This window comes from Alexandromys fortis, unplaced genomic scaffold, assembly GCF_014885135.2.
Source record: "Alexandromys fortis isolate MF-2015 unplaced genomic scaffold, M_Fortis_MF-2015_v1.1 scaffold_12, whole genome shotgun sequence".
Classification (NCBI taxonomy): domain Eukaryota; kingdom Metazoa; phylum Chordata; class Mammalia; order Rodentia; family Cricetidae; genus Alexandromys; species Alexandromys fortis.
Genome location: NW_026067937.1, coordinates 20,627,084 through 20,640,947, shown reverse-complemented (window position 1 = coordinate 20,640,947; position 13,864 = coordinate 20,627,084). Strand labels below are relative to the sequence as shown.

At 50.2% G+C, this 13,864-nt stretch overlaps 1 long non-coding RNA gene across 3 annotated transcripts in view; it reads right to left on the bottom strand.

Annotated features, from left to right (window-relative positions):
- Nucleotides 1-13,864, bottom strand: part of LOC126504595 (uncharacterized) — a 67,948-nt gene that overhangs the window by 32,958 nt on the left and 21,126 nt on the right. The gene's annotated exons all lie outside the window — the stretch shown is intronic.

The following is a 13,864-nucleotide window of genomic DNA, read 5'->3' as shown; positions in this document are numbered from 1 at the left end:
GTAGAAGACACGGATTGCTCCCCAAGTGGCAGCTTTCAAAACCGCACCCCACATGGTCTGTGCTCTGTTGTTCTGAAAATGGGTGTTGGGTGGATGGGAGTTGCCTTAGCTATGGGAGGCTATGCCCCTTCCCACAATGCCCAATCTTTATGCTTTGTGTGTCTACTCCCAAACAGCAGTCTTGAGACAGGAGGACCAAGTGAGTTCTCTCCTTTGCCGATGCACCATAGAAATCCCTGAACCCACACCGAGCAAGGAATCCTCACCAGCTAAGCCTGTTGCCGCGCGGAACAGTGGCCGTTCCACTGGGTGACAGCCAGCGAGAGCAGAGGAAGGGCGGTAAAGCGGGGTAGGCCGTCCACACCTGCTGGTTAAGAGCCGCCTTTGGATTTGGCAAGGATTTCTTGGATATGACACCAAGCACACAAGCAACAGAAGCAAACATAGACAAACCTGAAAGCTCTGAAGGAGTCAATAGCAAAAAGACAGCCCGTGGAAAGGCGAAGAAGAAGAAGAAGAAGAAGAAGAAGAAGAAGAAGAAGAAGAAGAAGAAGAAGAAGAAGAAGAAGAAGAAGAAGAAGAAGAAGAAGAAGAAGAAGAAGAAGAAGAAGAAGAAGAAGAAGAAGAAGAAGAAGAAGAAGAAGAAGAAGAAGAAGAAATCCTAACCACATGCCTGAGAAAGGGTTAAAAACTCCCACTGCCAAGGGGGCTCTAATAGGGCTGGCTCCACACTGCCACCTGCAGCCGCAGCTTGGGGAGTTCAGTTGGGAGACCTTGGCTCAGGTGAACCGGCAAGAAAGATTATGAAGCACACTTGGAGTTGATGAAGAAGAGGGTTAACTTAGATTTAAGCTGGCGCAGGTGGGGGTGGGTGTAATACAGAGGAATTCGGAGAAAGGCTTGCACACCCCCAAGCCTGAGTCATGGGCTCCCCCAGAGAGCTGAACTTGAGTGTCCTTACAATAACCAAGTAGAGGCTTTTGGTGGCTTCTGAAGTTACTTTTCAAAAGGTGGTTGTGATGGTTTAATTGTAATGTAATTGGCCCTTATAATCTCAGAGGGAGCAGCACTATTAGGAGGTGTGGCTTTGTTGGAGTAGGAAGTGTGTGTCACTGTGGGGGCAGGCTTTGAGGTTTCCTATGCTCAGGATACAGCTTCAACTTTTTTTTTTTTTGATTGCAGGTTCTTTCTGGGGATCAGACTTGAGTCTCATGCTTGCCTGGCAAGCACATTGGCCAGAGGAGCCATTTCCCCGGTTCCTTGGTGATTTAAATACAAGTCCCTGCCACTTCTGTAAGGTTAGCATGGAGCAGGGGCTGTTCACTACTCCTGCCTCTGTCTTTGTGCTCTGGAAGCTGCTTGTCTTTGTGATTGTTGGAGCTGATTTTGGAGTTTATTTATGCCATGGGCAAAAATAATTCTCCTAGGAGACACAGCCTAGCTCCTTAATCTCTTAAGAGGAAAGAGTCAAAGGACAGGATGGGCCTCCACCGTACACGTGTGTCCTGTTCCTGCAACCCACTGTCCCAGGTCTGAGGGAAAGACAAGCAAGGGACCATCAGGGAGGTGCAGGCTGCTTTTCCTAAAACCAAGTCTGGGTTGAGAGTCTGAGTGAGATCAGATCTACCCGACTGTCATTGTCCCAGCTTTCTGGAGAGTCGCTTTCTGATATCAGTAACCCCAGAGACTGTTTAAGACAATGTAAGAGGGATATGGGTCCAGGGATCGCCAATCCCTAGCTTCCTCTTCCTCCTTGGTACTCCACAGCACAGCCTGAATCCAGAAAGAATGACCAATCTGTGTGGCTATCAGCACTGCTATGACACTGTGCCCCTGTGATCAGCTCCCTCCAGAGATGACCCTGACCTCCGGGATCTGACCCCCATCTTCAGTTTCTACACTAGATCCTGCCTGGTCCAGAAGACCAAATGCGTGGAGCCCTATACCTGGCCTTGGCAGCTGTAGTAGCCAAAACAGCCATGTTTCCCCCTGCAGAGCCAAAGAGAACCCTGCTCCTTCCTCCCACTCCCTTCTGCACACATGAAAAATCATTCCAATTCTCTTGGTGTCTCCAATAACACCCTCCTGTGTTCCTCAGACCCCTTGCCAGTTGGCAAAGTCAGCTCAGGTTTTGTCTTGTGCCTCCTGGGAGGGTGACACAGGGATGCCATTACTATTTCAGGACTTCTGCTACACATTGGGTACAGGTAAAGAAGCTGCCACTGGCCCAGATCCCAAATTCATAAGAATCCAAATAGCAGTAGCAAAGTAGGGGATGTTGATGAACACAAAAGCAAAGCAATTAGGAGGTGGTTGTCTAGCAAAAACACACAGCAAGCAGGGTAGGAGAGGGCACCCAGGCAAGGCCATTCTGATGACAGTCACTAGGAAAGGAACCGGGCATAGTTAAGGGGTCAAGTCTGGGGCTAGCGGTACTACCTCATGGTTCTAGAGAGAAACCATGAGATTCCCAGTCTGGTCTCATTCTCTCGTCATCTCCCTCACAGAGATGCAGAGACAGCCTGGAGTGGAGCCATACCTCAGACACCAAGGCAAAGGCTTGTTGAGCACCTGCGGATTTCCTGTGGGGCTGTGGATTCTGTAACAGAGTAGGATGTGGTGAAAAACGCCTCTGACAGCCTCCACAGGGTTGCGGCTTCTCGAATGGAGTGGGACTCTCCGGAGGAAATCCACACTTCCAGCCTGCTGAGGGCTCACAGCCTCCCACGCATCTGTCCCTTCTCACCAGACTCACCTGCAGTAGTAGCTGAGGGCTCCTCCCCTATCACAGATGGCATCTGGCTCATTTATGGCCTCACTTGGTCTCACTGTCACTAGAGTCTCGGCCTTCCCTGCCCACACTCATGCCCACACTCCTGCTCATGGGCACTGATGTTGAGCAAGCAGGCCCTGACTCTGGCTCTCCTAGCTTAGAGCATACTTTGTAAGCCCAGCCCTTCCAGAGCCTTCTTTTTTTTTTTTTTTTTTTTTTTTTTTTTTTTGGTTTTTCGAGACAGGGTTTCTCTGTAGCTTTGGTGCCTGTCCCGGAACTAGCTCTTGTAGACCAGGCTGGCCTCGAACTCCGAGAGATCCGCCTGCCTCTGCCTCCCGAGTGCTGAGATTAAAGGCGTGCGCCACCACTGCCTGTCGTGAGCCTTCATTTCTTTACCTGTGGAGTCAGCATGACATCCTCTGTCCTTGTCCCCAGGAGATCTGGACTAGGGTGGGTATGCCAGCACCCACGTCCTCACTCCAGATGGAGCCCCAAGCCTGGCTATGATGCATGGGGTCATTACAGTGTCCCACAGGACAGTTCACTCTCTCTCGGGGCTGCCTTAGGATCTGAAGTTCCGGGAAGAGCTCACATCTGTCTGCTCCCCTGGTGTTGCCATAATCGGACTCACAGCAGAAAGGCTCTTGGTTTGAGGAGAGGCAAGTAGACTGTGGTCCCTACTCTTTGTCCTTGGTCACTAGACTCTGTCTCCACAGGCATAGCCTGACACGGCAGGACAGGCTTCTTGGGACACTGCCATACTGGTGCCCACAGGGAGCTAGGACCTCCCACGTCTATCATCAATCAAGAAAATGCAGTCTTGCCTTTTCCCATGGGGGCATTTTCTCAGTCAAGGTTCCCATTTCCCAAATGGCTAGCTTATGTCAAGTTGACATAAAACTAATCATCACACCGTGGTATAAGAACCCAAGAGGGGGCTGGAGAGATGGCTCAGCGGTTGAGAGCACTGACTTTTCTTACACAGGTTTCAAGTTCAATTTCCAGCAATGCACATGTTGGCTCACAGCCATTTATAATGAGTTCTGGCGCCCTCTTCTGGCCTGCAAACATACATACAGACAAAACACTATATAATGAATGAATGAATGACTAAATAAATAAATAAATAAATAAGTCTGTGCCGGTAGGTGGTGGTGCACGCCTTTAATCCCAACACTCTGGAGGTAGAGGCAGGTGTATCTCTGTGAGTTCGAGGCCAGCCTGGTTTACAGAGTGAGAGAAACCCCTGTCTCAAAAGGAAAAACAAAAACAAAAAACCAGGAGGATATTTTAAAACTTAGACCTAAAAGATAAACCTGTACTGGTGAATATCATCTCAGCCCCAGTAAGTACAAAGCTGCCTGGTGAGCTTGTTGCCCAGTTTGGTCCTCCTGGGCCACACTCAGAGGGTGAGCCTGTATGTCCTTTCGACACTGGGCTCTTTCCTACCCCGTGCATGCCAAGCTGGTACAGACCAGCCCAGGCCACAGTTCTAGGTACCGATTGCCTCAGCTACCTCACACGTCTCCAGAACAGGCTATGGGCCAACAGCTGAATCGGGTAAACAGAAACCTAAGCGCTAGCTGGGGCAAGCGGGGGAGCTGGTGGCAACCAGCGCCTGGACACAGCAGGCAGGACAGGCTTCTTGGGACAAGGCCAAAGCACTGCTAAAGAGCTCGGTCCTGAGCAAAACTGCTGGAGGTGATGGCCTCTCGAGGGACAATTGTTCGTCGGACTTGGCGTGGAAACTCTGTTGTTTCTTTTCCCAATTTGGGGAAATCCCAAACCGGATTTACCCATTCTGTTTGCACAAGACAGAGCTGCCTTTTCCAAAAGGACTTCGGGCTGTGCTCATGGGGAGCAAGTCTCAGCCCAGAGAGAAAACACTGCTATGACGGGCACCTAATCTCAGTTGCCCTTTCCTTCTGATTGGACCGCTGAAGGTCTTTGTGGAGGAAAAGTCAAGAAAGGGGCTTTAGGAGGAGAAACGGCGCAAGAAGATAGAAGATGAGGGGGGTCATGGGAAGGACAGAAACTCCAAACCCAGAACAGTGTACCGAGAAGGGCACAGATTGCTCTAACACGAAAAACGGCCCCTGCAGTACAAAGTGGGTGCCTTCTGTAGACCTGAGGGTTCTCCCAGTTTGGGTTGTGCCACAGAGCCCTGGCCTTACCTCCTCCTGACCTCTGCCCAACACACACATACACACACACAGAGTAAACTCCATCAGCCTCTCCTCACAGTCTGGGCTACACACACACACACACACACACACACACACACACATGCGCGCACTGTACATATGCACATATATCACACACCCCAAAGTCTACTGAATGCTGATCCAGGTAACCATCCAATACCTTGTCCCTGGGTCTCCACTGCAGTTCAGGATCTCACTTTGACACAACACTAGTCACGAAGACAGTGTGTGATCAACTCTCACTTTGTCAGGCATTGCAGCTCTGTCTTGTTCCCTGGAAGAGGAGTCTCTGTTGCTTGAGGGCCACCAGCAGTTCTGTAAAGAGGGATCCCCGGAGATCTGAGCTCCTCCCAAATGCCACCTGCAGTCCGCCAGGAACCATCCCCAAGGGCTCCTCCAAGCCCAACCTGAACAAGAAAGCCTATAGTTCGGCTGCAGCTCAGGAGACCTGGAACCAGCCTGTCCAGACCACACTATCCAGCCTGTCTAGACCACACTATCCAGCCTGTCTAGACCACACTATCCAGCCTGTCCAGACCACACTATCCAGCCTATCCAGACCACACTATCCAGACTATCCAGACCACACTATCCAGACTATCCAGACCACACTATCCAGCCTATCCAGACCACACTATCCAGCCTATCCAGACCACACTATCCAGCCTATCCAGACCACACTATCCAGCCTATCTAGACCACACTATCCAGACTATCCAGACCACACTATCCAGACTATCCTGACCACACTATCCAGACTATCCTGACCACACTATCCAGACTATCCTGACCACACTATCCAGACTATCCTGACCACACTATCCAGACTATCCAGACCACACTATCCAGACTATCCTGACCACACTATCCAGACTATCCTGACCACACTATCCAGACTATCCAGACCACACTATCCAGACTATCCAGACCACACTATCCAGACTATCCAGACCACACTATCCAGCCTATCCAGACCACACTATCCAGCCTATCCAGACCACACTATCCAGCCTATCCAGACCACACTATCCAGCCTATCCAGACCACACTATCCAGACTATCCAGACCACACTATCCAGACTATCCTGACCACACTATCCAGACTATCCTGACCACACTATCCAGACTATCCTGACCACACTATCCAGACTATCCAGACCACACTATCCAGACTATCCAGACCACACTATCCAGACTATCCTGACCACACTATCCAGACTATCCTGACCACACTATCCAGACTATCCAGACCACACTATCCAGACTATCCAGACCACACTATCCAGACTATCCAGACCACACTATCCAGCCTATCCAGACCACACTATCCAGCCTATCCAGACCACACTATCCAGCCTATCCAGACCACACTATCCAGCCTATCCAGACCACACTATCCAGACTATCCAGACCACACTATCCAGACTATCCTGACCACACTATCCAGACTATCCTGACCACACTATCCAGACTATCCTGACCACACTATCCAGACTATCCAGACCACACTATCCAGACTATCCAGACCACACTATCCAGACTATCCTGACCACACTATCCAGACTATCCTGACCACACTATCCAGACTATCCAGACCACACTATCCAGACTATCCAGACCACACTATCCAGACTATCCAGACCACACTATCCAGCCTATCCAGACCACACTATCCAGCCTATCCAGACCACACTATCCAGCCTATCCAGACCACACTATCCAGCCTATCCAGACCACACTATCCAGACTATCCAGACCACACTATCCAGACTATCCAGACCACACTATCCAGACTATCCTGACCACACTATCCAGACTATCCTGACCACACTATCCAGACTATCCTGACCACACTATCCAGACTATCCAGACCACACTATCCAGACTATCCAGACCACACTATCCAGACTATCCAGACCACACTATCCAGACTATCCAGACCACACTATCCAGACTATCCAGACCACACTATCCAGCCTATCCAGACCACACTATCCAGCCTATCCAGACCACACTATCCAGCCTATCCAGACCACACTATCCAGCCTATCCAGACCACACTATCCAGACTATCCAGACCACACTATCCAGACTATCCTGACCACACTATCCAGCCTATCCAGACCACACTATCCAGCCTATCCAGACCACACTATCCAGCCTATCCAGACCACACTATCCAGCCTATCCAGACCACACTATCCAGACTATCCAGACCACACTATCCAGACTATCCAGACCACACTATCCAGCCTATCCAGACCACACTATCCAGCCTATCCAGACCACACTATCCAGCCTATCCAGACCACACTATCCAGCCTATCCAGACCACACTATCCAGACTATCCAGACCACACTATCCAGACTATCCTGACCACACTATCCAGCCTATCCAGACCACACTATCCAGCCTATCCAGACCACACTATCCAGCCTATCCAGACCACACTATCCAGCCTATCCAGACCACACTATCCAGACTATCCAGACCACACTATCCAGACTATCCAGACCACACTATCCAGACTATCCAGACCACACTATCCAGCCTATCCAGACCACACTATCCAGCCTATCCAGACCACACTATCCAGCCTATCCAGACCACACTATCCAGCCTATCCAGACCACACTATCCAGACTATCCAGACCACACTATCCAGACTATCCTGACCACACTATCCAGCCTATCCAGACCACACTATCCAGCCTATCCAGACCACACTATCCAGCCTATCCAGACCACACTATCCAGCCTATCCAGACCACACTATCCAGACTATCCAGACCACACTATCCAGACTATCCAGACCACACTATCCAGACTATCCAGACCACACTATCCAGCCTATCCAGACCACACTATCCAGCCTATCCAGACCACACTATCCAGCCTATCCAGACCACACTATCCAGCCTATCCAGACCACACTATCCAGACTATCCAGACCACACTATCCAGACTATCCTGACCACACTATCCAGCCTATCCAGACCACACTATCCAGCCTATCCAGACCACACTATCCAGCCTATCCAGACCACACTATCCAGCCTATCCAGACCACACTATCCAGACTATCCAGACCACACTATCCAGACTATCCAGACCACACTATCCAGACTATCCAGACCACACTATCCAGCCTATCCAGACCACACTATCCAGCCTATCCAGACCACACTATCCAGCCTATCCAGACCACACTATCCAGCCTATCCAGACCACACTATCCAGACTATCCAGACCACACTATCCAGACTATCCTGACCACACTATCCAGCCTATCCAGACCACACTATCCAGCCTATCCAGACCACACTATCCAGCCTATCCAGACCACACTATCCAGCCTATCCAGACCACACTATCCAGACTATCCAGACCACACTATCCAGACTATCCAGACCACACTATCCAGACTATCCAGACCACACTATCCAGCCTATCCAGACCACACTATCCAGCCTATCCAGACCACACTATCCAGCCTATCCAGACCACACTATCCAGCCTATCCAGACCACACTATCCAGACTATCCAGACCACACTATCCAGACTATCCTGACCACACTATCCAGCCTATCCAGACCACACTATCCAGCCTATCCAGACCACACTATCCAGCCTATCCAGACCACACTATCCAGCCTATCCAGACCACACTATCCAGACTATCCAGACCACACTATCCAGACTATCCAGACCACACTATCCAGACTATCCAGACCACACTATCCAGCCTATCCAGACCACACTATCCAGCCTATCCAGACCACACTATCCAGCCTATCCAGACCACACTATCCAGCCTATCCAGACCACACTATCCAGACTATCCAGACCACACTATCCAGACTATCCTGACCACACTATCCAGCCTATCCAGACCACACTATCCAGCCTATCCAGACCACACTATCCAGCCTATCCAGACCACACTATCCAGCCTATCCAGACCACACTATCCAGACTATCCAGACCACACTATCCAGACTATCCAGACCACACTATCCAGACTATCCAGACCACACTATCCAGCCTATCCAGACCACACTATCCAGCCTATCCAGACCACACTATCCAGCCTATCCAGACCACACTATCCAGCCTATCCAGACCACACTATCCAGACTATCCAGACCACACTATCCAGACTATCCTGACCACACTATCCAGCCTATCCAGACCACACTATCCAGCCTATCCAGACCACACTATCCAGCCTATCCAGACCACACTATCCAGCCTATCCAGACCACACTATCCAGACTATCCAGACCACACTATCCAGACTATCCAGACCACACTATCCAGACTATCCAGACCACACTATCCAGCCTATCCAGACCACACTATCCAGCCTATCCAGACCACACTATCCAGCCTATCCAGACCACACTATCCAGCCTATCCAGACCACACTATCCAGACTATCCAGACCACACTATCCAGACTATCCTGACCACACTATCCAGCCTATCCAGACCACACTATCCAGCCTATCCAGACCACACTATCCAGCCTATCCAGACCACACTATCCAGCCTATCCAGACCACACTATCCAGACTATCCAGACCACACTATCCAGACTATCCAGACCACACTATCCAGACTATCCAGACCACACTATCCAGCCTATCCAGACCACACTATCCAGCCTATCCAGACCACACTATCCAGCCTATCCAGACCACACTATCCAGCCTATCCAGACCACACTATCCAGACTATCCAGACCACACTATCCAGACTATCCTGACCACACTATCCAGACTATCCTGACCACACTATCCAGACTATCCAGACCACACTATCCAGACTATCCAGACCACACTATCCAGCCTGTCCAGACCACACTATCCAGCCTGTCCTGACCACACTATCCAGACTATCCAGGGACTGTGAGTGGCACCTCTGTCAGTCCTGTTTTTAGTCACTAAGTTGTGAGACAATTTGTCACAAAGCAATGGCCAGGTGGTACAAATAGAGATCAGATACTGGAGGCCAGGATGGAGGCTGCGGGGTGTGGGGGTGTGGGGGGGAGATGTATCTAACACTGACTCGATGTTCCCCAAATGTCCTCGTTATGCAACACTTTATCCAAAGAGCCAGAGAGCCATCAGAAAGCAGAGGGCACATCCTTTATCCCGGGTGTACATCGTCCAGAACTACTTACAGCTAGGTTATCCTCAAAAAGTCCCCAGCTCCAGATAACTTCATCTGCTTACCCTGATTGAGGTCCTGGTCCCAGTGGGGCTACGGCAGAGATCTCTCCTATGCTCCATCAGCATAGCCTCAACCCTGCCTGAGACCAGCCCCCCAGGGTGCATCAAGGAATGAGGTCTGGGGCCTACCTGCCAGGAAAACCTCCCCAGGATATAGTCCCTTTGAGTATACTTCCAGAGCTATCATCACCTTTTATCATAATCAACTTTAGAACTCATGTTCAAGTGTATTAAGTATCATGTGCATTTTTATATGCATGTATGTGTATGTGTATGTGTGTGTGTGTGCAGGTTTTGGGGGGAGACGTAGCCAGAGAACAATGTTGACTATTGTTCCTCAGGCATCCAACACCTTGTTTCTTTGAGAAAGGGTCCCTCGATGGCCTGGAACTTGCCAAGTAGTCTAGACTGGCTTGAAAGTGAGCCTCTAAAATTCTCCTCTCCCCATCTCCACAGCACTAAGATCACAAACCCATGCCACCCCCTGTAGGAGGAGGCTGCTTGTTCGTCCCGGCCACCCAGAACCAAAATAATCACACAGAAACCATATTATTTAAACCACTGCTTGGCCCATTAGCTCTAGCTTCTTATTGGCTAACTCTTACATATTAATTTAACCCATTTCTATTAATCTGTGTATTGCCACGTGGCTGTGGCTTACCGGCTAAAGTTCCAGAGTCCATCTCTGGCGGGGCTACATGGCTTTTCTCTGACTCTGTCTTCTTCCTCCCAGCACTCAGTTTAGTTCTCCCCACACACACAGCTAAGTTCTACCCTACTATAGGTCCAAAGCAGTTTCTTTATTCATTAATGGTAATTACAGCATACAGAGGGGAATCCCAAGTCACCTCTCCAGGATTTTTTAAGTGGATTATGAGGACTGAATTTAGTCACTGGGCATTTCCCTCTGCTCCCCACTTAATTAAGAGCTGGCCACAACCTACATTCCATTAGTAGGTGACAACTTTGGGTTGTCACCAGTGCTGAGCATCCTACCAAATGCCCACCTGCTCCTCCCAAGAATCCTAAGCAGGTGTTGCGAGATAGAGGACAGAAAAAGAACCACGGGCATGGCTGAGGCTAGAGCTGGTCCACAGGTCCTCAGAGCCACCAGCCCTTGGGGACCATCCCTGAAAATGAAGGCAGTGGTTCCAGGGGAGGGTCAACCCCACATAGTCCGCCTGCTAGAGACACGGGTCCTGGTCAACAGGATGAACTCAGCGTGTGAGGCTGGTCATGGTCAGAAACAGTCCAAGGACATGACCCTGAGAGACTTACTCGGACCTGGAGAAAAGCCTGAGGAGCCAGTGAGGCACAAGACAGCCTTCAGAACAATTCTGGCTTTAGGTCAGAATGTGGAGCCAATGGCTGGGTTTTGGAAGCTATGAGCCATTGGAAGTATATGTATTTTCATAGCAGTAAGACATTCTAAAAGCGAACATTAGGGGGCTGTCAACCAGATATTGAAAAGTCTAGGGAATTACCTTCTGGAAGCACAGTGGTAAAGCCCAGGAGAAAAGTTCATGATTCCTCTCATTCCCAACCCACCCACCAACAGAAGGTATGTGTGAGCATTTGCGACAAGTGTATGTTTACATATGTGTGCCTGTGTGGTGTGTTTAAAAAATACACGTATTTGATGAATTTATGTTTGTCCATATGTAGTATACATATTGAGTGTGCTTTGTGTGGGATGTTTAGTTAAATGTAATTATATGCAATTATATGTGTGTGCATGCGTGTGCGCTGGTGGATGTTCGAGTATGTCTGTCTGTGTGTTTGTGTATACATGTGTATGTATATAATAGTGTTGCTGTGTGTATATATTTGTGTGTGTTCTTGTGTGCACATTTCTGTGATGGTGTATATGCTGGCTAGTCTTTTTTTAAAAAATATTTGTATATTTATTATGTATACAATATTCTGTCTGTATGTCTGCAGACCAGAAGAGGGCACCAGACCTCACCACAGATGGTTGTAAGCCACCATGTGGTTGCTGGGAATTGAACTCGGGACCTTCGGAAGAGCATGCAATGCTCCTAACCACTGAGCCATCTCTCCAGCCCTATGCTGGCTAGTCTTATGTCAACTTGACACAAGCTAGAGAATTGCCTGGAAGAAGGGAACCTCAGCTGAGAAAATGTCTCCATAAAATCCAGCTGTAAGGTATTTCTTAATTGATGGGGGAGGTGGATGGTGTCATTCCTGGGCTGGTGATCCTGGGTTTTATAAGAACCAGGCTGAGCAAGCCATTAAGCAGCACCTTCCAAGGCCTCTGCATCAGCTCTTGTCTCTAATAGGTACCTGCCCTGTTTGAGTTCTTGTCCGGGCTCCCTTAGTGACAGACTACCATGTGGAAGTGTGAGCTGAATGCACCCTTTCCTCCCCAGCTGCTTCTGGGTCACAGTATTCTGTCACAGCAATTGAAACCCTAATGAAAACTGTGTCTTCACCTGTGGATGAGGAAGGCTTGACCTCTGTAGCCAGAATGATCTGGAGTAAGAGGATTTGTGCTCAGGCAGGGCAGGGCAGGGCAGCAGTCTCCTCAGGGTTGGGTGCCCTCACTACCAATCAGGAAGTGGGTTCCTTTGATCATTTGAAGGCTGAAATAAAGCCTGGCTTCTTCTGTATTCTAATGCAGCCTAGGAAACGGCCGTGTACCACACAGGAGGGCAAGAAGGGTCACAAGTGGAGTGTGCCATAGACTATGCACTCCCGTCCCCTTGCTTCTCAGAGCCAACGCCCCGGCTCTAGGCAGGTTCCACCCCTCCCACACAACTCTGTTCTGTGGGGACGAGGTCCTGCCCTGTGGCCCCTGGACTGTATGTTGCCGAGAAGTCCAATGTTGCAGAGGTCCTGCATCAGATGCCAATCCCTTTTTGGAGCTGGCAAGAGCCACACTGATCAGTGTCGTCAGCAGGTGTGGCCTTGGTTTAATGCCCCTCCCCAGCCCTGCCTCTGTCACTCTGCTGTGATTGGTGGAATGAAGGTGAGATCACGTGCCTGAACTGCCAGTGTGGTCAGTGCTCACATGGATATGGGCCAGGGCTCTAAGGCTAAGTTCTCAGGTATGGACTGGATACTCCTCCTCTCTGCCCCAGGCATCCTATCTGACTGTGAATGTCTCAGACAGGACCTAGACACCATTCCAAGAGCCACCGGCACCTGTGTAGGGTGCACTCACTCAGGTTGCCCCAGTGGCAGATGATTGGCTGGCTGGTCAGACCAGGCCTTAGGTGTTCTGAGGACTAAGTTAACATGAAGCCTTGGTTCTGGGACGAGAGGAGGTCGTTAGTTTTTCTCTTCCAGCAGCCCCCGTCACAACCTAGCTCCACAGGCTCTCTCTAAGACTCCCACTGACATAGTTCCTCATGGGGCACATGTCAGGAGGAGGCACGTGTCAGGAGACGGCACATGTCAGGAGGAGGCACGTGAGGCACATGTCAGGAGGCACGTGAAGCACGTGTCAGGAGGAGGCACGTGAGGCACGGGTCAGGAGGAGGCACGGGTCAGGAGGAGGCACGTGAGGCACATGTCAGGAGGAGGCACGTGTCAGGGGGAGGCACGTGTCAGGAGGAGGCACATGAGGCACGTGTCAGGAGGAGGCACGTGAGGCAAGTGTCAGGGGGAGGCACGTGAGGCACGTGTCAGG